The 22,759-nt window shown below is 53.9% G+C and overlaps 1 long non-coding RNA gene across 1 annotated transcript in view; it reads left to right on the top strand.

Annotated features, from left to right (window-relative positions):
- LOC137321345 (uncharacterized) overlaps positions 1-21,692 on the top strand; it is a 40,809-nt gene extending 19,117 nt beyond the window's left edge. Inside the window, exon 3 of the long non-coding RNA XR_010962785.1 lies at positions 21,439-21,692. This is a non-coding gene — a long non-coding RNA (uncharacterized lncRNA). The remainder of the gene's footprint in view (positions 1-21,438) is intronic.
- The last annotated feature ends 1,067 nt before the right edge of the window (positions 21,693-22,759 follow it).

Raw genomic sequence — 22,759 nt, forward strand, 5'->3', positions numbered from 1 at the left:
TCCCACCGATCGTCCCTTCCCCCCCGATCTTCCACTCCCCTCCCCGATCTTCCCCTTCCCCCCCTGATCTTCCCCGATTTTCCCCTCTCCCCCCGATCTTCCCCTCTCCCCTCCCGATCTTCCCCTCTCCCCCCGATCTTCCCCTCTCCCCTCCCGATCTTCCCCTCTCTCCCCCGATCTTCCCCTCTCCCTCCCGATCTTCCCCTCCCCCCCCGATCTTCCCCTGTTCCCCCCGATCTTCCCCTCCCCTCCCGATCTTCCCCTCCCCCCCCGATCTTCCCCTGTCCCCCCCCCGATCTTCCCCTCCCCCCCCGATCGTCCCCTCTCCCCCCCGATCTTCCCCGATCTTCCCCTCTCCCCCCCCGATCTTCCCCGATCTTCCACTCTCCCCCCCCGATTTTCCCCTCTCCCCCCCGATCGACCCCTCTTCCCTGATCTTCCCCTCTCCCCCCCGATCTTCCCCTCTTCCCTGATCTGCCCCTCTCCCCGCCGATCTTCCCCTCTCCCCCCCCGATCTTCCCCTCTCCCCCCCGATCTTCCCCTCCCCCCCGATTTTCCCCTCAACCCCCTCCGATCTTCCCTCTCCCCCCCGATCGTCCCCTCTCCCCCCGATCTTCCCTCTCCCTCCCCGATCTTCCCCTCTCAACCCAGATCTTCCCCTCTTCCCTGATCTTCCCCTCTCCCCCGATCTTCCCCTCCCCCCCCCGATCTTCCCCTCTCCCCCCCGATCTTCCCCTCTCCCCCCCGATCTTCCCCTCCCCCCACCGATCTTCCCCTCTCCCCCCCCGATCTTCCCATCTCCCCCCGATTTTCCCATCTCCCCCCGATCATCCCCTCCCCCCCCGATCTTCCCCTCCCCCCCCGATCTTCCCCTCTCCCCCCCGATCTTCCCCTCTCCCCCCCGATCTTCCCCCTCTCCCCCCGATTTTCCCCATCTCCCCCCGATCTTCCCCTCTCCCCCCCGATCATCCCCTCCCCCCCCGATCTTCCCCTCCCCCCCCTGATCTTCCCCTCTCCCCCGATCTTCCCCTCCCCCCCGATCTTCCCCTCTCCCCCCCGATCTTCCCCTCTCCCCCCCGATCTTCCCCTCTCCCCCCCGATCTTCCCCTCTCCCCCCGATTTTCCCATCTCCCCCCGATCTTCCCCTCTCCCCCCCGATCATCCCCTCCCCCCCCGATCTTCCCCTCCCCCCCCTGATCTTCCCCTCTCCCCCGATCTTCCCCTCCCCCCCGATCTTCCCCTCTCCCCCTCCCCGATCTTCTCCTCTCCCCCCCGATCTTCCCCTCGCCCCCCCGATCTTCCCCTCTCTCCCCCGATCTTCCCCTCTCCCCCTGATCTTCCCCTCCCCCGATCTTCCCCGATCTTCCCCTCTCCCCCTGATCTTCCCCTCCCCCGATCTTCCCCGATCTTCCCCTCTCCCCCTGATCTTCCCCCTCCCCCGATCTTCCCCGATCACCCCCTCTCCCTCGATCTTCCCCTCTCCCCCCGATCTTCCCCGATCTTCCCCTCTCCCCCCCGATCTTCCCCTCTCCCCCCCGATCTTCCCCTCTCTCCCCCGATCTTCCCCCTCCCCCGATCTTCCCCGATCACCCCCTCTCCCTCGATCTTCCCCTCTCCCCCCGATCTTCCCCTCTCCCCCCGATCTTCCCCTCTCCCCCGATCTTCCCCTCTCTCCCACCGATCGTCCCTTCCCCCCCGATCTTCCACTCCCCTCCCCGATCTTCCCCTTCCCCCCCTGATCTTCCCCGATTTTCCCCTCTCCCCCCGATCTTCCCCTCTCCCCTCCCAATCTTCCCCTCTCCCCCCGATCTTCCCCTCTCCCCTCCCGATCTTCCCCTCTCTCCCCCGATCTTCCCCTCTCCCCTCCCGATCTTCCCCTCCCCCCCCGATCTTCCCCTGTCCCCCCCGATCTTCCCCTCCCCTCCCGATCTTCCCCTCCACCCCGATCTTCCCCTGTCCCCCCCCCAATCTTCCCCTCCCCCCCGATCTTCCCCTCTCCCCCCCGATCATCCCATCTCCCCCCGATCTTCCCATCTCCCCGATCTTCCCCGATCTTCCCCTCTCTCTCCCCCCGATCTTCCCCGATCTTCCACTCCCCCTCCCGATTTTCCCCTCTCCCCCCGATCTTCCCCTCTCCCCCGATCTTCCCCTCTCTCCCACCGATCGTCCCTTCCCCCCCCGATCTTCCACTCCCCCCCCCGATCTTCCCCTTCCCTCCCTGATCTTCCCCGATTTTCCCCTCTCCCCCCGATCTTCCCCTCTCCCCCCCCGATCTTCCCATCTCCCCCCTGATCTTCCCATCTCCCCCCGATCTTCCCATCTCCCCCCGATCTTCCCCTCTCCCCCGATCTTCCCCTCCCCCCCCGATCTTCCCATCTCCCCCCCGATCTTCCCCTCTCTCCCCCCGATCTTCCCCTCTCCCCCCCGATCTTCCCCTCTCTCCCCCGATCTTCCCCTCTCCCCCTGATCTTCCCCCTCCCCCGATCTTCCCCTCTCCCCCTGATCTTCCCCCTCCTCCGATCTTCCCCGATCACCCCCTCTCCCTCGATCTTCCCCTCTCCCCCCGATCTTCCCCGATCTTCCCCTCTCCCCCCGATCTTCCCCGATCTTCCACTCCCCCTCCCGATTTTCCCCTCTCCCCCCGATCTTCCCCTCTCCCTCGATCTTCCCCTCTCCCCCCGATCTTCCCCGATCTTCCCCTCTCCCCCCGATCTTCCCCGATCTTCCACTCCCCCTCCCGATTTTCCCCTCTCCCCCCCGATTTTCCCCTCTCCCCCCGATCTTCCCCTCTCCCCCGATCTTCCCCTCTCTCCCACCGATCGTCCCTTCCCCCCCCTGATCTTACCCTTCCCCCCCTGATCTTCCCCGATTTTCCCCTCTCCCCCCGATCTTCCCCTCTCCCCTCCCGATCTTCCCCTCTCTCCCCCGATCTTCCCCTCTCCCCCCGATCTTCCCCGATCTTCCACTCCCCCTCCCGATTTTCCCCTCTCCCCCCGATCTTCCCCTCTCCCTCGATCTTCCCCTCTCCCCCCGATCTTCCCCGATCTTCCCCTCTCCCCCCGATCTTCCCCGATCTTCCACTCCCCCTCCCGATTTTCCCCTCTCCCCCCGATTTTCCCCTCTCCCCCCGATCTTCCCCTCTCCCCCGATCTTCCCCTCTCTCCCACCGATCGTCCCTTCCCCCCCCTGATCTTACCCTTCCCCCCCTGATCTTCCCCGATTTTCCCCTCTCCCCCCGATCTTCCCCTCTCCCCTCCCGATCTTCCCCTCTCTCCCCCGATCTTCCCCTCTCCCCCGATCTTCCCCTCTCTCCCACCGATCGTCCCTTCCCCCCCCCCGATCTTCCACTCCCCCCCCGATCTTCCCCTTCCCTCCCTGATCTTCCCCGATTTTCCCCTCTCCCCCCGATCTTCCCCTCTCCCCCCCGATCTTCCCATCTCCCCCCCTGATCTTCCCATCTCCCCCCGATCTTCCCATCTCCCCCCGATCTTCCCCTCTCCCCCGATCTTCCCCTCCCCCCCCGATCTTCCCATCTCCCCCCCGATCTTCCCCTCTCTCCCCCCGATCTTCCCCTCTCCCCCCCGATCTTCTCCCCTCTCTCCCCCGTATCTTCCCCTCTCCCCCTGATCTTCCCCCTCCCCCGATCTTCCCCTCTCCCCCTGATCTTCCCCCTCCTCCGATCTTCCCCGATCACCCCCTCTCCCTCGATCTTCCCCTCTCCCCCCGATCTTCCCGATCTTTCCCTCTCCCCCCGATCTTCCCCGATCTTCCACTCCCCCTCCCGATTTTCCCCCTCTCCCCCCGATCTTCCCCTCTCCCCCGATCTTCCCCTCTCTCCCACCGATCGTCCCTTCCCCCCGATCTTCCACTCCCCCCCCGATGTTCCCCTTCCCCCCCTGATCTTCCCCGATTTTCCCCTCTCCCCCCGATCTTCCCCTCTCTCCCCCGATCTTCCCCTCCCCTCCCGATCTTCCCCTCCCCCCCGATCTTCCCCTGTCCCCCCCGATCTTCCCCTCCCCCCCCCCGATCTTCCCCTCTCCCCCCCCGATCTTCCCATCTCCCCCGATCTTCCCATCTCCCCCGATCTTCCCCTCTCCCCCCGATCTTCCCCTCCCCCCCCCGATCTTCCCCTCGCCCCCCCCGATCTTCCCCTCTCTCCCCCGATCTTCCCCTCTCTCCCCCGATCTTCCCCTCTCCCCCTGATCTTCCCCCTCCCCCGATCTTCCCCGATCTTCCCCTCTCCCCCGATCTTCCCCCTCCCCCGATCTTCCCCGATCACCCCCTCTCCCTCGATCTTCCCCTCTCCCCCCGATCTTCCCCGATCTTCCCCTCTCCCCCCGATCTTCCCCGATCTTCCACTCCCCCTCCCGATTTTCCCCTCTCCCCCCGATCTTCCCCTCTCCCCCGATCTTCCCCTCTCTCCCACCGATCGTCCCTTCCCCCCCCCGATCTTCCCCTTCCCCCCCTGATCTTCCCCGATTTTCCCCTCTCCCCCCGATCTTCCCCTCTCACCCTCCCGATCTTCCCCTCTCTCCCCCGATCTTCCCCTCTCCCTTCCGATCTTCCCCTCTCTCCCCCGATCTTCCCCTTTCCCCTCCCGATTTTCCCCTCTCCCCCCGATCTTCCCCTCTCCCCCGATCTTCCCCCTCTCTCCCACCGATCGTCCCTTCCCCCCCCCGATCTTCCCCTCTCTCCCCCGATCTTCCCCTCTCCCCTCCCGATCTTCCCCTCTCTCCCCCGATCTTCCCCTTTCCCCTCCCGATTTTCCCCTCTCCCCCCGATCTTCCCCTCTCCCCCGATCTTCCCCTCTCTCCCACCGATCGTCCCTTCCCCCCCCCGATCTTCCACTCCCCCCCCCGATCTTCCCCTTCCCCCCCTGATCTTCCCTGATCTTCCCCTCTCCCCCCGATCTTCCCCTCTCCCCCCGATCTTCCCCTCCTCCCCCGATCTTCCCCTCTCTCCCCCGATCTTCCCCTGTCCCCCTCCCGATCTTCCCCTCCCCCCCGATCTTCCCCTGTCCCCCCCGATCTTCCCTCCCCTCCCGATCTTCCCCTCCCCCCCGATCTTCCCCCTCCCCCACTGATCTTCCCTGATCTTCCCCTCTCCCCCCGATCTTCCCCTCTCCCCTCCCGATCTTCCCCTCTCTCCCCCGATCTTCCCCTTTCCCCCGATCTTCCCCTCTCTCCCACCGATCGTCCCTTCCCCCCCCCCGATCTTCCACTCCCCCCCCCCCATCTTCACCTTCCCTCCCTGATCTTCCCCGATTTTCCCCTCTCCCCCCGACCTTCCCCTCTCCCCCCCGATCTTCCCATCTCCCCCCTGATCTTCCCATCTCCCCCCGATCTTCCCCATCTCCCCCCGATCTTCCCCTCTCCCCCGATCTTCCCCTCCCCCCCCCGATCTTCCATCTCCCCCCCGATCTTCCCCTCTCTCCCACCGATCTTCCCCTCTCCCCCCCGATCTTCCCCTCTCTCCCCCGATCTTCCCCTCTCCCCCTGATCTTCCCCTCCCCCGATCTTCCCCTCTCCCCCTGATCTTCCCCCTCCTCCGATCTTCCCCGATCACCCCCTCTCCCTCGATCTTCCCCTCTCCCCCCGATCTTCCCCTCTCCCCCCGATCTTCCCCGATCTTCCACTCCCCCTCCCGATTTTCCCCTCTCCCCCCCGATCTTCCCCTCTCCCCCGATCTTCCCCTCTCTCCCACCGATCGTCCCTTCCCCCGATCTTCCACTCCCCCCCCGATGTTCACCTTCCCCCCCTGATCTTCCCCGATTTTCCCCTCTCCCCCGATCTTCCCCTCTCTCCCCCGATCTTCCCCTCCCCTCCCGATCTTCCCCTCCCCCCCGATCTTCCCCTGTCCCCCCCGATCTTCCCCTCCCCCCCCGATCTTCCCTCTCCCCCCCGATCTTCCCATCTCCCCCGATCTTCCCATCTCCCCCGATCTTCCCCTCTCCCCCCCGATCTTCCCCTACCCCCCCGATCTTCCCCTCGCCCCCCCGATCTTCCCCTCTCTCCCCCGATCTTCCCCTCTCTCCTCCCGATCTTCCCCTCTCCCCCTGATCTTCCCCCTCCCCCGATCTTCCCCGATCTTCCCCTCTCCCCCGATCTTCCCCCTCCCCCCGATCTTCCCCGATCACCCCCTCTCCCTCGATCTTCCCCTCTCCCCCCGATCTTCCCCGATCTTCCCCTCTCCCCCCGATCTTCCCCGATCTTCCACTCCCCCTCCCGATTTTCCCCTCTCCCCCCGATCTTCCCCTCTCCCCCGATCTTCCCCTCTCTCCCACCGATCGTCCCTTCCCCCCCCCCGATCTTCCCCTTCCCCCCCTGATCTTCCCCGATTTTCCCCTCTCCCCCCGATCTTCCCCTCTCCCCTCCCGATCTTCCCCTCTCTCCCCCGATCTTCCCCTCTCCCTTCCGATCTTCCCCTCTCTCCCCCGATCTTCCCCTTTCCCCTCCCGATTTTCCCCTCTCCCCCCGATCTTCCCCTCTCCCCCGATCTTCCCCTCTCTCCCACCGATCGTCCCTTCCCCCCCCCGATCTTCCCCTCTCTCCCCCGATCTTCCCCTCTCCCCTCCCGATCTTCCCCTCTCTCCCCCGATCTTCCCCTTTCCCCTCCCGATTTTCCCCTCTCCCCCCGATCTTCCCCTCTCCCCCGATCTTCCCCTCTCTCCCACCGATCGTCCCTTCCCCCCCCCGATCTTCCACTCCCCCCCCCGATCTTCCCCTTCCCCCCCAGATCTTCCCTGATCTTCCCCTCTCCCCCCGATCTTCCCCTCTCCCCCCGATCTTCCCCTCTCTCCCCCGATCTTCCCCTGTCCCCCTCCCGATCTTCCCCTCCCCCCCGATCTTCCCCTGTCCCCCCCGATCTTCCCCTCCCCTCCCGATCTTCCCCTCCCCCCCGATCTTCCCCTCCCCCCCTGATCTTCCCTGATCTTCCCCTCTCCCCCCGATCTTCCCCTCTCCCCCCGATCTTCCCCTGTCCCCCCCCGATCTTCCCCTCCCCCCCGATCTTCCCCTCCCCCCCGATCTTCCCCTGTCCCCCCCCGATCTTCCCCTCCCCCCCGATCTTCCCCTCCCCCCGATCTTCCCCTCCCCCCCGATCTTCCCCTCTCCCCCCGATCTTCCCCTCTCCCCCCGATCTTCCCCTCTCCCCCCGATCTTCCCCTCTCCCCCGATCTTCCCATCTCCCCCCGATCTTCCCCTCTCCCCTCCCGATCTTCCCCTGTCCCCGCCGATCTTCCCCTCCCCCCGATCTTCCCCTGTCCCCGATCTTCCCCTCCCCCCCGATCTTCCCCTCTCCCCCCGATCTTCCCCTCTCCCCTCCCGATCTTCCCCTGTCCCCCCCGATCTTCCCCTCCCCCCGATCTTCCCCTCTCCCCCCGATCTTCCCCTCCCCCCCGATCTTCCCCTCTCCCCCCGATCTTCCCCTCGCCCCCGATCTTCCCCTCCCCCCCGATCTTCCCCTCCCCCCCGATCTTCCCCTCTCCCCCTGATCTTCCCCCTCCCCCGATCTTCCCCGATCTTCCCCTCTCCCCCGATCTTCCCCTCTCCCCCGATCTTCCCCTCCCCCCCGATCTTCCCCTCTCCCCCCGATCTTCCCCTCCCCCCCGATCTTCCCCTCCCCCCCGATCTTCCCCTCTCCCCCTGATCTTCCCCCTCCCCCGATCTTCCCCGATCTTCCCCTCTCCCCCGATCTTCCCCCTCCCCCGATCTTCCCCGATCACCCCCTCTCCCTCGATCTTCCCCTCTCCCCCCGATCTTCCCCGATCTTCCACTCCCCCTCCCGATTTTCCCCTCTCCCCCCGATCTTCCCCTCTCCCCCGATCTTCCCCTCTCCCCCCGATCTTCCCCTCTCCCCCCGATCTTCCCCTCTCCCCCCGATCTTCCCATCTCCCCCCGATCTTCCCCTCTCCCCTCCCGATCTTCCCCTCTCCCCTCCCGATCTTCCCCTGTCCCCCCCCGATCTTCCCCTCCCCCCCGATCTTCCCCTGTCCCCTCCCGATCTTCCCCTCCCCCCCGATCTTCCCCTCCCCCCCGATCTTCCCCTGTCCCCTCCCGATCTTCCCCTCCCCCCCGATCTTCCCCTCCCCCCCGATCTTCCCCTCTCCCCCTGATCTTCCCCCTCCCGCGATCTTCCCCGATCTTCCCCTCTCGCCCCGATCTTCCCCTCTCCCCCCGATCTTCCCCTCTCCCCCCGATCTTCCCATCTCCCCCCGATCTTCCCCTCTCCCCTCCCGATCTTCCCCTGTCCCCCCCCGATCTTCCCCTCCCCCCCGATCTTCCCCTGTCCCCCCCCGATCTTCCCCTCTCCCCCCGATCTTCCCCTCCCCCCCGATCTTCCCCTCTCCCCCCGATCTTCCCCTCTCCCCCCGATCTTCCCCTCCCCCCCGATCTTCCCCCCCCCCGATCTTCCCCTCTCCCCCTGATCTTCCCCCTCCCCCGATCTTCCCCGATCTTCCCCTCTCCCCCGATCTTCCCCTCTCCCCCGATCTTCCCCTCCCCCCGATCTTCCCCTCTCCCCCCGATCTTCCCCTCTCCCCCCGATCTTCCCATCTCCCCCCGATCTTCCCCTCTCCCCTCCCGATCTTCCCCTGTCCCCCCCCGATCTTCCCCTCCCCCCCGATCTTCCCCTGTCCCCCCCCGATCTTCCCCTCTCCCCCCGATCTTCCCCTCCCCCCCGATCTTCCCCTCTCCCCCCGATCTTCCCCTCTCCCCCCGATCTTCCCCTCTCCCCCTGATCTTCCCCTCCCCCCGATCTTCCCCTCCCCCCCGATCTTCCCCTCCCCCCCGATCTTCCCCTCTCCCCCTGATCTTCCCCCTCCCCCGATCTTCCCCGATCTTCCCCTCTCCCCCGATCTTCCCCTCTCCCCCGATCTTCCACTCCCCCCCCGATCTTCCCCGATTTTCCCCTCTCCCCCCGATCTTCCCCTCTCCCCCGATCTTCCCCTCTCTCCCACCGATCGTCCCTTCCCCCACCCTGATCTTCCACTCCCCCCCCGATCTTTCCCTTCCCCCCCCCCGATCTTCCACTCCCCCCCCCACCCCCGATCTTCCGTTCCAGCCACTGGATGATGTCTGGCTCTCCCTCTTTCTCTCCCCTGCCTCGTGTTGCAGCTCCTGATCACAGCCAGTCTGTCAATCAGGCTGGCTGCCAGGCGTGAAACCCATGGAGGACGTTAATCATCATCAATTACGATGCGATCGCTTTGGAAACGTTAATTTTTTTAAATTCGGGTTTGCCACGTGAACTTTCACCCCCCCCCCCCCCCCCCCCGCTGCCAACCCGCCACCATTTCAAAATTGAGCCCATGATGTGACACTTAGAATGCATGCAAATATCTATAGCACATGCACTTCATTAAACAGCCAACAAATCACAACTAAGCAGGTAGGGAATGTACCAAACAAAAGGGGAGCGGGGGTGAAATGGGAAATTAAAACTATTGATCAAGCAACTACACAATGTCAGCTGTATGTCAGTGGGCAGCTCTCTCACCTCTGAGTCAGATGGTTGTGGGTTTAAGTCCCACTCCAGAGACCTGAATCCATAACCTAGGCTGACACTCCCAGTGCAGTACTGAGGGAGTGCTGCACTGTCGGAGGAGCCGTCTTTAGGATGAGGTGTTAAACCGAGGCCCCATCTGTCCCCTTAGGTGAATGTAAAAGATCCCATGACACTATTTCGAAGAAGAGCAGCAGTGTTCTCCCCGGTGTCCTGGACAATATTTATCCTTCAACCAACATCACTAAAACAGATTATCTGGTCATTATCACATTGCTGTTTGTGGGATCTTGCTGTGTGCAAATTGGCTGCTGCGTTTCCTACATTACAACAGTGAACACACTTCAAAAAGTACTGTAACGTGCTTTGGGATGTCCTGAGGTTGTGAAAGGTGCTATATAAATGCAGGTTCTTTATATCTTAAAGGATATTCCTTACCCAAGAAAGGATATACTTGCCATGGAGGGAGTGCAGTGAAGGTTCACCAGACTGATTCCTGGGATGGCAGGACTGTTGTATGAGGAGAGATTGGGTCGCCTCGGCCTGTATTCACTCGAGTTTAGAAGAATGAGGGGAGATCTCATTGAAACATATCAAATTCTGACAGGGCTAGACAGACTGGATGCAGGGAGGATATTTCCCCTGGCTGGGGGGTCCAGAACGAGGGGTCACAGTCTCAGGATACGGGGTAGGACATTTAGGACTGAGATGAAGAGAAATTTCTTCACTCAGAGGGTGGTGAACCTGTGGAATTCTCTACCACAGAAGGCTGTGGAGGACAAGTCACTGAATATATTTAAGAAGGAGATAGATAGATTTCTAGACACAAAAGGCATCAAGGGGTATGGGGAGAGAGCGGGAATATGGTATTGAGATAGAGGATCAGCCATGATCATATTGAATGACGGAGCAGGCTCAAAGGGCCGAATGGCCTACTCCTGCTCCTATTTTCTATGTTTCTAAAGCTGACACCTCATCACTCAGACATGTCCATGCCAGATGGGAGACCAATTACCGTCCCCATCTACAAGGTCATTTCATCACAACTCAACAGAAAGTTGAAGAGAAAACACAAAACATCCGGTCACACTGATAAAATAAACCGGGGCACTTGTTCACATTGAGACTGTCGCTTTGCTTAGACAGACTGAAACTTTTAGCTCAAGCGACAATTACCAAAGTGGCCAACATTAAGGTGATAGGCAAAAGAACCAAAGGCGATAGGAGGAAAAACTTTTTTACACGGTGAGTGGTTATGATCTGGAACTCACTGCCCGCGGGGGTGGTGGAGGCAGATTCAATCATGGCCTTCAAAAGGGAACTGGATAAGTACTTGAAGGGAACAAATTTGCAGAGCTACGGGGATAGGGCGGGGGAGTGGGACTGGCTGGATTGCTCTCGCATAGAACCGGCATGGACTCAATGGGCCGAATGGCCTCCTTCATGCTGTAACCATTCTATGATTCTATGATTTTAAACACCATCCCCTCCCCCCAAATTGGCTCCATAACCTTTGTCTTGAAAGGTTACCAAATGGTCTGTCCCTTTAAGATCTGATTTAATAAGCGTAACTGGCTCACCCACTGCCTTACAGCGGGTTTTAATTGAAGGTAAGTGGAGTAATTAAAGGACTCAACCTGGAGTCTCATCCTTGTCAAATTGCCTGCCCTCAATTACAACCTACTGTGTTCCGGCACGTCCATAATTGCATAATTAATGGCGCCCTCCAGCTGTTCCATCGAGGTGTGATTAAGTTAATTATAATTTCACCTCTTTAACTTTGCTGTTGCCTGTGCTGCACATGAACAGCAAGGGTTAAATTCTGTGTGGCGTTCTCTCCCTGGCTGAGGAGGCCTCATTCGCTGGCTGGCCCACTTTACCTCAGCTGATGATGGTGACTTTTGAGCAGCCTTGTCTTCGAGAGAGACCATGAAGCTGGTGGTATCCTCGGGCGACGTGTGAGGATTAGTGGGCCTGTGCAAAGCTTTTATGGTCATTCGAATGCGATACATTGGGAGGTATATACACAAAGGCTATGGGCTGAGTTTCTGACAGAAGTTGAGAATGACTTGACTGCAGCCTGGTAGAGCCAGAGAAAGAGAGAGAGAGAGAGAGAGAGTGGTAAGCACTACTTTTCAACCCATGGGCGTCTCACCCTCTTCTTGACAGCTGCCAGTTGTGGCTCAGTGGGCAGCTCTCTCCTCTATGAGTTGTAAGGTCATGGGTTCAAATCCCACTCCAGAGACTTGAGTGTGTAATCCAGGCTGATACTCCCAGCAGTACTGAGGGAATGCTGCATTGTTGGAGGTGCCGTCTTTCAGCTGCAATGTTAAATCGAGGCCCCGTCTGCCCTCTCAGGTGGATGTAAAAGATCCCACTGCACTATTTTGAAGAAGAGAAGGGGAGTTCTCCCTGATGTCCTGGCCAAATATTCATCCTTTAACCAACGCCATTTAAAAATAAAACAGACAAACTGGTCATTATCACATTACTGTTTGTGGGATCTTGCTGTGCGCAGATTGGCTGCTGCATTTCCTACATTACAACAGTGACTACACTTCAAAAGTACTTCACTGTAAAGCGCCTTGGGACGTCCTGAGGTCATGAAAGGTGCTAAAGAAATACAAGACTTTTTTTCTTTCAAGATGTCAGCTGTGTAGGAATTGGTACATTTGCATAGGAACAGGAGGAGGCCATTCAGCCCCTTGAGACTGTTCCACCATTCAATTAGATCATGGCTGATCTGTATCTTAACTCCATCTACCCACCTTGGTGGCATAGCCCTTAATACCCTAACCTAATAAAAATCAATCAATCTCAGTTTTGAAATTTTCAATTGACCCCCAGCCTCAACAGCTTTTTGGGGGAGAGAGTTCCAGATTTCCACTCCCCTTTGTGTGAAGATGTGCTTCCTGACATCACCCCTGAACTGCCTAGCTCCCTTGTTCTTGCATCTGGTAGGTAATGGTGGGATGGACTGACTGGATGAATAGCCAGGAGGCTCCCACCACTCACCAACCGGAAAATTCAGATCTTTCTGGTTCTTCCTTCCACGCCCAATGAGAACCAATGGGAACCATCCCTGGTGGGGTTTGTATAATCCATAGGCACTTCTGGAACTCTGCTAAAGTCCTCGATTTGCTTTGACCGTTTAAAATATGTTAAAGATGTTCCTTGGAAATGTAGGCATTTACAGCTCAGAAGGAGGCCATTCGGGCTATTGTCTCTTTGCTCAAGCAACCCAAAGCTAATGTAGCTGCCCCGCTCTCTCTTCACAGCTCTCAGCTTCAAATGATCATTTCATGTAACCTCAAAGGATGCACTGGTCTCTGCTTCAGCCACTCCCACCGAAAAAGCATTCCATTCCCCAACAAAGGAATCGCTAGAGGGAAAAAGACCGAGGCCCATCTCGTTGGCCTTCTATCATCCTGGTAGTCGCCTGATACAATGATAATGGAGTTGTTGACTAATTATAGCAATCAATCTCTATCAGTTAATCTACAACAGACCCAGACAAGAGGTGAGGAAATCCCCCAGTGGTGGAGAGCTTTGGGAACCAGAGGTCCAAAGTCACCTGTTCCTCACAAGCCTGTTCCACTCACCACATGTCATGCCTCAAATTACTCATATACTGTCTCCCAACATGTTTTTATCTGAAAGAAATTGATGTAATTTGCATTTGAATGAATCAACACTAACTGCTCCCACCGACTCCCCAGGGAGCCTCTACATAAAGAAATTTCTCTGAACCTCTCTCAACAACAACAATTTGCATTTATACAGAACCTTTAACATAATAAAAACGTCCCAAGGCGCTTCACAGGAGCGATTATCGAGCAAAATTTGACGCCGAGCCACATGAGATATTAGGGCAGGTGACCAAAAGCTTGGTCAAAGAGGTAGGTTTTAAGGAGCGTCTTAAAGGAGGAGAGAGAGGCGGAGAGGTTCAGGGAGGGAATTCCAGAGTTTAGGGCCTAGAAAGCTGAAGGCACGGCCGCCAATGGTGGATTGATGAAAATCGGGGATGCTCCACTCGTCCTCACTCTCTTAGTGACAATTTTAAATGGATGATCCTGCATCACTGACTCCCCAGTCAGAGGAAATGGTATTTCCCTATTCAATCTATCAAAATATCAAAACCCTTCATAATTAAAAAAAAACTCCATCACATCTTCTCTTAGCCTTTTCAGTGAGTGAATCCCTCCTTCTGCATACTCTGGCCAGTCCCATTTCAACCAACAAACCTCCCCCATCTGCCTTCTCAGATTCAACTGCCCTTTGTGTAGAAAAAGGTCTCTCTGACTTTATTGTTAGATTCCTAAATGTTCATTGTGTCACCTGTTAATTGAACCTTGCGGCACAGTTGAACAACTTATCTGAAACCAGTCGGTATAATTAGTTCATATTCTCACAGAGTTTTTGCTGAGTATAAATGCATATCTCGAACATAGGAACAGAAGGAGGCCATTCAGCCCCATCGAGCTTGAGTCAGCACTGATTGAAGTTGGATCTCTCATGAGTAATCATTTCCAAATGGAATCAAGATAACTCATTAAAAAGGGCTTGAGGCAGTCAGTCAAAACTATCGCCTCTCCCACTTGTGGCTGCCCCTTGTTGTGGACTCCCCCACCAGAGGAAATAGTTTCTCTCTATCTACCCTATTGAATCCTTTTATCATTTTAAACACCTCGATGAGATCACCCCTCAACCTTCCAAGCACAAGGGAATACAAGCCTAGTCTATGCAACCCATCCTCATTATTTAACCCTTTTATCCCCGGTATCATTTTGGTGAATCTGCGCTGTACCCCCTCCAAGGCCAATATATCCTTCCTGAGGTTCGGTGCCCAGAACTGAACCCAGTATCTCCAGATGGGGTCTGAGCAGAGCTCTGTACAACTGAAGTATTCCAACTCTCTTGCGATAAAGGCCAACAAGCCATTAACCTTTTTGATTACTTTTTGTACCTGTGCACAAGCTTTTAATGATTTGTGTACCTGAATTTCTAAATCTCTCTGTCCTTCCACAGTTCCTAGTTTCTCACCATTAAGAAAATATTCCGAATTGTCTTTCTCTGATCCAAAGTGAATGGCCTCACATTTCCCCACATTGAACTCCATTTGCCACCGTTTTGCCCACTCAATTAATCTGTTTATGTCCCTTGTAACTTCCTGCTCCCATCTGCACTACTTACTGTTCCTCCTAACTTAGTGTCATCTGTAAACTTGGATATACAATTCTCTATTCCTTCATCCCAGTCATTGATAAACATTGTGAACAGCTGAGGTCCCAGAACAGATCCCTGGGGAACACCACTAGTCACATTCCACCAATCAGAGAACGTTCCCTTTATCCTCACTCTGTCTCCCACCTGACAACACAATTTGTTTTTTTTTAAATCTGGGAACTAGTAATGGAAGCAGTCCATTGGATCTTTGTGTTCAATAGCTTGAGTCAGCACTGATTGAAGTTGGATCTCTCGTGATTAATCATTTCCAAATGGAATCAAAATAGCTCATTAAAAAGGGCCTGAGGCAGTCACCCAAAACTATCACCTCTCCCACTTGTGGCTGCCCCTTGGATTGACTTCAGTGTATCCCATTTGATCAAACAATCCGCAATGAGCGTGCTGTCCCAATAAATTCCACCAGCTGCTGCTTGTGTAGCAACCCGATTGCCAGACAGACAGAAACACATACCAATTGGATGACTCACTTTCTCGCTCCTGTGACGAGTAGATGGAAGAGGAGGAAAGGAAAAGAATAGAAAAGAAAAAAGAAAAAAACAAAATCTAACTTATTTGCATTTCTAAAGCAACTTACACGTCCCTCAGGACGTCCCAAATTGCTTTACAGCCAATGAAGTACTTTTGAAGTGTAGTCACTGTTGTAATGTAGGAAACGCGGCAGCCAATTTGCGCACAGCAAGATCCCACAAACAGCAATGTGATAAATGACCAAATCATCTGTTTTAGTGATGTTGGTTGAGGATAAATGTTGGCCCCAGGACACTGGGGAGAACTCCCCTGCTCTTCTTCAAAATAATGGCCATGGGATCTTTTACGTCCACCTGAAAAGGCAGATGGGGCTCTGTTTAACGTCTCATCCGAATGATGGCACCTCTGACAGTGCAGCACTCCCTCAGTAATGCACTGGAGTGGACTACATTACAATAGTAACTGCACTTCAAAAGTAATTAATTGGCTGTATAGGGCTTTGGGACATCCTGAGGTTGTGAAAGGCGCGATATAAATGCAAGTTCTTTCCATCTTTCTTTATACGCAGTAGCAGTTGTACTATATCCAATAACATCCACCATTATTATTTACTACTTCACAGTTCCTTTAAATATCAGGCAGTGTATAAACCTCTCTCGAGTGGGCACAGCACACAGGAGAGATAAGTCGCACCAGGGTAAATGCACTTGGCAATGCACACAGGCGTGATTTGGCACTTATTATTACCCCATGTATTCTCATGACACATTGCTGTCTCAGTGTTGCTGCTGTTGTATCGATTTCATTGCATTAGTGGAAACTAGGCCGTAGGCTGCAATTAAGGCACTGCCATGTTATAATGCAGGAGGTGCTTTACTTCTTAATATGTAGAAACAAACTCCGGCAGGACTTCATGAGGCAACTCGAATTTATTTACGTAGAATTTTACAGCACAGAAACAGGCCATTCGGCCCAACAGGTGTCTGTGCTCCACACGAGCCTCCTCCCACCTTAATTCATCTGAACTTATCAATCATTATATTCTGTGTCCTGGCCAATATTTATCCCTCACCCAACATCACTAAAAAATAGATGACCTGGTCGTTTAGCTCATTGTTTGTGGGATCTTGCTGTGCCCGAGTTGGCTGCCGTGTTTCCTACATTACAACAGTGACTACACTTCAAATAAAAGTACTTCACTGGCTGCAAAGTGCTTTAGGACGTCCCGAGGTCGCGGAAGGCGATATATAAACGCAATTCCTTTCTTTTCATGTATTACCTAGCTTCCCCTACTTGTGTTTTGAAAAAAAAGTCTTCTGTTTTCGGCCCAAATAAAACCTTTTCTGAGCATTTAGTTGGGAATCCTTCGCTTGAGGTGTCCAAGGTCAGGGTTAGGGTTAGGGTTAGGGTTTTCCTGATTCCTGCCTGCCTTGTTTTGCTCACCCAGCACCACTTCTTGCGAGTAATGAAGTTTCCATTCCCCTGGAACCATGTACATCTCAATACGGCTGTCATGCAATAAAGCCCATCGAACTGATTCAATCGCCATGACAACAGAGTGTCAGAGACACAATCTAATCCGAGCTGGGGTTTTTTTTGGAGCATGCAAATAAAAAGAGAGAGACAGAGGGATTAAAAAAAACAAAACCCCTGTGTTTAGATCAGAGCTAAATCTTTTGAAGCTGAAAAATAAGAGATTACAGAGACAAATTGCAAGTGTCGTTCAAAATTAGTCCAGAAGTTTAGGCAGGCCTGAAAAATTCAGGATGACCAAAGGCCATTCGGCCCATCATAGCTCATACATTAACTCTCCATCTAATTGTATGTTAATTAATCCAGTGTTTTTATCTCCAATACATTTCTGATACCTGTTGTTAATTTATTTTTCAATAATTTTCATCCCTTGGCTTACCTTGACGTAATAAAGGCCTTTAAATGATTTTCATCCCTTGGCTTACCTTATTTATACAGTGCCTCTAACGTAGCAAAACGTCCCAAGGCACTTCACAGGAGTGTAATCAGACATGAGGTGGTCAAAGAGGTAGGTTTAAGGAGGGTCTTAAAGGAGCAGAGAGAGGTAGAGAGGCGGAGAGGTTTAGGGAGGGAATTCCAGAGCTTAGGGTCTAGGCAGCTGAAGGCACGGCCGTCAATGGGGAGGCGAAGGAAGTGGGGGGATGGACATGGGGTCAGAGTAGGAGGAGCGCAGAGATCTCGGAAGGTTATAGGGCTGGAGGAGATTACAGAGTTAGGGAGGGGCGAGGCCATGGAGGGATACTATTGCATGTAAAAGGGCCCATGTCGATTGAGTCTGTTCTCTGCTGTGTGAATTGAGGGCACAGTATGTTAAACATTGAGGCCCTGAATCTGCTCCTTCATATTAGCACAAGAGGCATCATCTGGGTGGGTGGGGTGGGATTTGAGGTGGGAATTGAGTCTTGGGCACTATTTTCCGACCATTGAAATTTGCCCAGCATGTAAGGGGTTAATATGTAAGGGGCACAGAGTTTAACCAAGCAGGTTGACTGCAGAAGGCTTCACAAGGTGCGTTGTCTTAAGGGAGAAAGCACATGAAGGAGTCCAAAGTGGTAACGGTTTACACAACCAGACGAAGTCCAATTTCTAAACATTTCTTTCAGATAAACAAAGGTGAGGTGAGAAAAGGCCATTTTGTTCCACTTTTGTGTTGAGGAGCCTTACGTTAAGAATCTGTGCAATCAGATGGTGATGGCTGAGGAAGGTTTGAGACAGGGGTTGCCAACTATTTGGACATATTCCTGGAGGTTTCATCACATGACCTCCCACCTCCAACTGCCTCGCCCCTGCCATTGGTCACCTGACACGTCCATCACCGAATCACCCCTTCAATCAGAAAGCAAAAAGACTCTTCGCTACCCGATTGGATGATTCTTGACTGTTGGCCAACCCGTTTTCTTTCCTCCATCTCCAATACTTTTATGAATAATGTTCAAAGAAAATGAAAAACAAACAATTTTCTTTTTAATGCCCCTATGATTTCTTTCCCGGGAATTTTTTGCTCCTAGCAGTGTCCTGGAGATTAATCCTCAATTCCTGGAGACTCCAGGGCAATCCTGGAGGGTTGGCAACCCCCCCCCCCCCCAGACACGGAGATTGTGCGCTGTTGGGTTTTTCTGTCAAATCATGGTCTGCTGCGACCGTGTGAGGTAATGGAAGACATTAATAACAGCAGGGAGCTTCGGACGTAACCCCGAGCTCTCACAATGGGATCCTCCTGTGCCACTGGGATATGTCTGGAACCTACTTGAGTCACCAGGCAAGCATGAAACTGGAGGAGGCTTTGGATCGAAGCCAAAAAAACAAAGCCCCAGCTGTAAAGCTCCTTTAGCTATTTCAGCAACATTTCAACACAATCAACAAAGGAGAAGGAAGGATCCCCTATCGGGGTACGGTAGTGTAGTGGTTATGTAACTGGATTTAATAATCTGGAACATGTGAGTTCAAATCTCACCAGGGGCAGTTTGAGAATTTGAATTTAGTTTTTTAAAAAAATGTAAATAAAAACTGTTTTGACTGAGGTGGATGTGGCTCAGTCGGTAGTTCTCTCGCCTCTGAGTTAGAAGGTCGTGGGTTCAAACCCCACTCCAGACACTTGAGCACATAATCTATACTGACACTCCCGGTATAGTGTTGCACTTTTGGATGAGATGTTAAACCAAGGCCCCATCTGCCCTCTCAGGTGGACAGAAAAAGAATCCTATGACATTATTCAAAGAAGAGCAGGGGAATTCTCCCTGGTGTCCTGGCCAATATTTATTCCTCAACCAACATTACCTGGTCAATTATCTCATTGCTGTTTGTGGGATCTTGCTGTGCGCAAATTGGCTGCCATGTTCCCCACATTACAACAGTGACCACACTTCAAAAGTACTTCATTGGCTGTAAAGCGCTTTGGGACATCCTGAGATCATGAAAGGCATGATAGAAATGCAAGATCTTTCACTTGTAAGAGATGCATTTTATTTAGCAAGACACATCCTCAGTAAAGTTCTTAATCTCCCACTTCCGTAATTGGAGTTTTACAAAGAACTTGTGTGTCGGATTATGAGGAGGGGGAAGAAGTGACATTTATCAAAAGCTGATCCCATCAGATGTAAAACTTCCACTGCAGCTATCTGGAAAACTATTACTCCGCGCCTAACGCTCTCACATCTATCGGCTAATGGGATTGGATTACTTGTAATTTAAGATTCTTGGTCAACCCTTGGAAACTGAAAACTAGTTGTGTGATTGGTGAGAGCAAACGGAATTTTAATTCCCCTGATTCGTGTGCCAGTGAGTACTCGCAATGCACGTTGGCACAGCTTGTCTGTTGTCTCTGAGCCTGACCTACAGTGTGCAGTGAATACATATCGAGCAGGATATCAGCCCGGGGACTGAACACCTCAAGCACTGTAATTGGTTTGAATTGTCAGTGATAGCTGAATATGAATTGAAGTGAATTTTCTGCCTCTCTCTCTCCTCATTCTCCCTCTCTCTCTCCGTCTCTCTCTCTCACTCTCTCTCTCTTCTCTCTCTCTGTTCCTCTCTCCCTGTCTCTCTCTCTCTGTCCCTCTTTCCATCTGTCTCTCTCTGTCTCTCTTTCTCTCTGTCTCTCTCTCTCTGCCCCTCTCCCTCTCTCCCAGTCTGTCTCTCTTTCCCTCTGCCTCTCTCTGTTTCTCTGTCTGTTTGTCTCTCTGTTTCTCTCTCTCAGCCCCTCTCTCTCTCTCTGTCCCTCTCTCTCTGTCTCTCTCTCTGTCTCCCTTGCTCTCTCTGTCCCACTCTCTCTCCTTCTCTCTCACTCTCTCTCTCCCTCTCCCAGTCTCTCTCTCTGTCTCTCTCTCTATCTCCCTCACTCTCTCTGTCCCAATCTCTCTCCCTGTCTCTCTCCCTCTGTCTCTCTCCCTCCCCCTGTCTCTCTCTCTCTGTCTCTGTCTCTCTATCTCTCCCCTGTCTCTCTCTGCTTCTGTCTTTGTCTCTCTCACACTGTCTCTGTCTCTGTCTCTCTCTCCCTCTGTCTCTCTCTTTCTTCCTGTCTCTCTCTCTGTCTCCCTTTCTCTCTGTCTTGCTCTCTCTCTGTGCCTCTGTCTCTCTCTCTATCCCTCTGTGTGTCTTTCTCTCTCTCCCTCTCTCTCTCTCCCCCGCTCTCTCTGTCTCTCCCTCTACACGTTCTCCCCCGATAAAAGAAATGAGTTTAGCTAACTCTGTAAAACTTTAAGCAATTTAAAACAAACTCTGTAAAACTTTAAGCAATTAATTGTTGAATTTTCTGTTCCTGGTCTGTTGTGGAAAGAATGGTCTGAAGGTTTCATTTCAGCAATGGTATTATGGGGCTCGGTGGTGTGGTTATGTTACTGGACTAATAATCCAGGTAACGTGAGTTCGTAATCCCACTGTAGGCTGTTTGAGAATCTGAATTTAGTTTAAAAACCTGGAACTAAAAAGCTGATATCAGTAAAAGTGACCATGAAGCTGACAGATTGTTGTATAAAACCCCACTGGTTCACTAATGTCCTTTAGGGAAGGAAAGCTGCTTACCCAGTCTGGGCCTATATGTGACTCCAGTCCAACCAACGCTGTCAACTCTTAACTGCCCTCTGAAGTAGCCCAGCAAGCCCCTCAGTTGTATCAAACCCACTACCAGCGGTTCAAGAAGGAGGCCCACCACCACCTGGCCAATGTTTATCCCTCAACCAACATCAGTAAAACAGATTATCTGGTCTTTATCGCATTGCTGTTTGTGGGATCTTGCTGTGCGCAAATTGACTGCTGCATTTCCTACATTACAACAGTGACTACACTTCAAAAAGAATTTCATTGGCTGTAAAGCACTTTGGGACATCCTGAGGTTGTGAATTTTCTTTCCTTCCTTCCTTTCTTTTCTCTCTTTCTGTCTCTCGGTGTCGAGATGTAAAGTAGAGACAGGTGATGCGGATTGCCTGTGGCCTCATTAGGAACCACGGCCCATTGATCTCCGGATCCGAGGGTACTTTGGACAATCTGTGCTGGCCGCACATTTCATTCTCAATCCAGGCTGTCACATCCCACTGCCTCCCCCCCCCCTCACCCCGCCCATCCCCTCAGCACTGGCTGGAAAATATCCAGAGTTCTGAAGCCCAGCACTGCTACTGATGCCAATCACTGAGGAAGTGAGACTCGGAGAGATATATCCCCAGCACAACTGAGGATGTGTTTTCTTTTTGTTAGAAAAACACAGAAGAGGTGGATGTCAACTTCCGTTACTTCCTTGCCCAAATTTATTCTGCTCATTCCCTGTCTCGAATAACAAACGCACCCACAGTCCCTTCTCCTGGAAGGAAAGGCCAATGGAATGAAGCCACGCTGATATCCTGACTGTATTCTGACCGGCAAGGACCCTCACTCCCCATCGCACAGGATTCTAGCAGTGCTCCCAATCCTCAGTCGCTTGGAATCAAGCTCACCATTTTGATTTAAAAATGTGACCTACTTGATGCATCTCACTGTCAAAAATAAACACTGCTCCGTTTGTTTTATTGAGTTAGATTCCTTTCTTCTTTCCATCTGGTGTCAGCCGTGCCTCAGAGGGTGTCATTCTCACCCCTGAGTCAGAAGGTCGTGGGTTCATAACCCAACTCCAGAGACTTAAGCACAAAATCCAGGCTGACACTCCCAGTACTGAGGGAGCGCTGCATTGTCGGAGGTGCCGTCATTCAGATGAGACGTTAAACCGAGGCCCTGTCTGCCCTCTCAGGTGGATGTAAAAGATCCCACTGCACTATTTCGAAGAAGAGCAGGGGAGTTCTCCCCGGTGTCCTGGCCAATATTTATCCTTCAACAGCATCACTAAAAACAGATGATCTGGTCATTATCATATTGCTGTTTGTGGGATCTTGCTGTGCGCAAATTGACTGCTGCGTTTCCGACATTACAACAATGACTACACTTCAGAAAGTATTTCATTGGCTATGTGGTGCTTTGGGATGTTGTGTAAAGACCCTATAGAAATGCACAATCTTCCTTTTCTTTCCCAGGCCTCCACGGAGCAGGTTTCTGATCGAGGGGGTGCTGTGATCAGGGCGAATCCTCAACCAACATCACAACAGTGACTGCACAGCTCATCCCAGTGAACTGAGCTGAGAAACTCCGTCAGGCTGTGAGTGGGCCAAGCTGCATTCTACCAACACATGGCAAAGGGGCACAGCGAATGCCACATATCGGGAGGAGAAGTCCCTCCCACAAATAAGGAAAAGTGTGCGATTCCCTCACCTTTCCAGTTGATGTCCCTCCCCGCTCTTTTCACACTCTGCCCGTAGTTGAAGGACTGTCGAATCTCCCTGATCACATCCCCCTCGATCAGGATCCTGCCCTCGGACACTTGTGGAAAAAAAGGAAGATCGTGCATTTATATAGCGCCTTTCACATCCTCAGGACGTCCCAAAGCGCTTCACAGAAGTACTGTTATAATGTAGGGAACGCGGCAGCCAATTTACACACAAGATCCCACAAACATCAATGTGATAATGACCAGATAATGTGTTTTTAGTGG

This window comes from Heptranchias perlo, chromosome 5, assembly GCF_035084215.1.
Source record: "Heptranchias perlo isolate sHepPer1 chromosome 5, sHepPer1.hap1, whole genome shotgun sequence".
NCBI lineage: Eukaryota > Metazoa > Chordata > Chondrichthyes > Hexanchiformes > Hexanchidae > Heptranchias > Heptranchias perlo.